Raw genomic sequence first — 3,628 nt, 5'->3', positions numbered from 1 at the left:
AGTTTAGGGTGTGATTCTTAGTAGTCATTTCTATGTTCCAAAACTATGTAGCCAGTGTAGGTTGAGACATCTTAACTTGCCAGATTAGGGTTGTTGAGGTGGCTTAACCTGTCAGTTTAGGGTTCCTACCATTCTCATTCAAGTACCTGCCAGCTAAGGGTCTGTCACAACTGTCTTTACCAGTGGCGCGGTATTGACACCCTTTTATTTGGGGCAGAGATTGGACCCCAACCTAGCTATATATGTTATTGGGGCATGTCGGTTAAGAAACTACCTCCCATAATTTCAGTCCTAGTCTCAGTAAAATAACTCAGATAGTTCTTCAGATTTTAGTATACCAGGACTATTAGTTATAGTTAATTCAGCTACAATACAAAACTTAGGTAGTTCCATCAGATTCAGGACTGTTAGACACAGTCATCCATGTTATCAAAATTTCAGTATCAGTCATGTTAGATAACAGTAAACCATTTATTAGCATATGGATCCAGATATCATGTATTCACGATTTTAATTACTATGTATGCATGTTTGTACTCTTATGTTCATATCAGTCAGTTAGCATTATTCATGCATGTAAACCCTTTTGCATTTAGCCTACCTCACTCATATACTTAGTACTCCCAGTTGTACTAATGCATTTACGCTATGGTGATATCTTTCATGTTACATCATAGGTTCAAAGACACGAGTTCCAGATCAGCAGTAGCATTCCAGTCGCAGAGTTGCAGTGAGTTCTCATCCATTCAAGGATGATATAATTTTATTTCATTCATTATTTTAATTCAGATTTTCTTGATCGAGTTAGTTTGAGACATGTTCCTTCAACTCCTTATTTCAGACTGTATTTAGAGGCTTTCAGATGTAGTTCATATTTTAGATTTACCTTTCAGTTGTTTTGGGTATTTGTTACCCTATATAGATGTTATTATTTAGCAGATATTCTATTCAGTTGAACCTTATGGCCTATTGTTCATATTTTCTACATTCTACAAGTATATTATGTAGTGTAAAAGTACAAATATCAGTTGTGGGTTAGGTTGTGGTCCCTTGGGGTCATAAGCACCGTGTAGCATTTCGGTTCAGCAAATCGGGGTGTTACAAACTTGGTATCAGAGCCTAAGGTATAATAGAGTCCTAGAAAATCTGAAAGCCGCGTCTAGTAGAGTCTTGTACATGGGTGTGTTGCGCGTCACATTTATGTGCAAGAGGCTATGAGATGTTTTAGGAATAATTTCCTCTCTTTCAGTATTCATGTCGTGCTAGTGAGCATAATCTCAAGTTAAACTATCAGTCTAATCCGTTCTTCTCTTATTTCAGAATATGCCTCCAAAGAGAAGAAACCAGCCCGCTCCTCAACCCGAAGATCCTTTGGGGAACATGTTTCTCATGAAGAGTTTAGGTCTGCATTCACCGTACTTGCTTAGTTTGTGGATACCCAAAATTAATGGCCACCAGTTATTCCGGCCAATCTAGTGGCCAACTTAGCCGCAGCTAGGATTTGGGACTTCACCCGAATGAACTCTCCATCTTTCTTTGTGTCTAAGTATGCTGAAGACCCTCAAGAATTCATTGACCAAGTCCAGAAGGTCATAGACATCATGGGAGTTACTTCTTGTCAGAGTGCCGAGTTAGCCACATACCTATTACAGGATGTTGCTCACACTTGGTACAAATAGTGAAAGTCCAAGAGGGTAGATAGTGTAGGTCCTATAGAGTGGGAGGAATTTGTCACAACTTTCTTAAATTGATTCTTTCCCCAAGAGCTAAGGAAGGCAAAAGTTTTAAGGTTCATCAACCTCAGGCAGGGAAATATGACGATTAAAGAGTATTCTCTCAGATTTACTAAGCTAGCTAGATATGCCTCTCATGTAGTTGCAGACAATAGGGCTAAGATGAGCAAGTTCGTGTCAGGAGTGAATGATAGCATGATAAATGAGTGTAGGTCTACGATGCTGAATAGTGATATGACTTTAGCTAGGCTCATGACCCATGCTCAACAAATAAAGGAGTAGAAGATTAGGACTAGGGAGAGGCAGAACAAGAGAGCAAGATCAGGCAGTTTCAGTTTTGCTCAACCCAAATCAGAAGGAGGAAAGCGTTTGCAGTTCCGTCCTAAGCCAGCAGTTCCATATCCTTCCTCCGCCAGTGCCCCAGTGCTAAAATTCAGAGATGGCAGCAGAGATCGAGCACCAGGCTCTAAGTCTCAAGGCAATGTCAGCAGTGCCTGAACTAATACCCTATGCCAGACTTGTGGTAAGAACCACAAGGGTACCTATAGAGCTGGTAGCGATGTTTGTTTCAGTTATGGCAAGCCAGGCCACAGGATTAGAGAGTGTCCATGGTCAGGTCTACAGGGTCAGCAGAATCATTACACAGCCTAGTCCGGTCGCCCAAATTAGCAGGGTGCTACTTCCAGTGCTGCTAGTGGGCAACACCCAAACAGACTCTATGCTCTTCAGACCCGACAGGATCAAGAAAATTCTCTTGATGTCATTACTGGTATATTTTAGATTTTCCATGTTTATGTTTACGCTTTGCTAGATTCAGGTGCATCCTTGTCTTTTGTTACTCCTTATATAGCAGGCAATTTTGGAATCAGTCCTAAAATTTTAGTAGAGCCCTTTTTAGTCTTTACCCCAGTAGGTAAAACCATCATATCTCGGTGGGTATACAGGAACTGCTTGGTTATAATATTTCAAAAAGTCATATCAGCAGATTTAGTCGAGTTAGAGATGACTGATTTTGATGTCATTCTCGGCATAGATTGGCTTTATTCCTGCTATGCTACAGTCAACTACAGAAATAGGATAGTTCAGTTTCAGTTTCTGAATGAGCCCATCCTAGAGTGGAAGGGTAGTATTTCATCTTTCAAGGGTCATCTTATTTCCTACCTTCGGGCAAGGAAAATGATTTCTAAGGGATGTGTTTATCATCTCGTTCATGTTAAAGACTCCGGTTCCGAATCTCCTAGCTTTGAATTAGTCCCAGTAGTTAATGAATATTTAGATGTCTTTCCCGAAGATCTTCTAGACATTCTTCCCAAAAGGGAAATAGACTTCGGCATTAATCTCAATCAAGATACTCAGCCTATTTCTATTCCACCATACAGAATGTCACCAACAGAACTAAAAAAACTGAAGGATCAGTTGAAGTATCTCTTAGAAAAGGGATTCATTAGACCTAGCATTTCCTCGTGGGGCGCACCAGTCTTATTCATGCACAAGAAAAATGGTTCTCTCAGGATAGATGACTTGTTTGACCAACTTCAGGGTGCCAGTTATTTCTCCAAGATAGACCTCAGATCAGGATATTATCAGCTCAGAGTTAGAGAATGTGATATCCCAAAGATAGTTTTCCATACTCGGTATGGTCACTTCGAATTTCTAGTTATGTCCTTTGGTTTTACCAATGCCCCAACCTCTTTTATGGACTTGATGAACCGTGTGTTCAATCAGTACTTAGACATGTTTTTCATAGTCTTCATAGATGATATCCTGGTCTATTCCCGCACAGAGCGTGATTATTCAGACCATCTCAGAATTATTCTTTAAACTCTCAAAGATCACTAGCTATTCACCAAATTCAGTAAGTGCAAGTTTTGGATAAGATCAATAACATTCCTTTG

The sequence above is a fragment of the Capsicum annuum genome, chromosome 1 (assembly GCF_002878395.1).
Source record: "Capsicum annuum cultivar UCD-10X-F1 chromosome 1, UCD10Xv1.1, whole genome shotgun sequence".
NCBI lineage: Eukaryota > Viridiplantae > Streptophyta > Magnoliopsida > Solanales > Solanaceae > Capsicum > Capsicum annuum.
Note: the sequence above shows the minus strand (reverse complement) of the source record.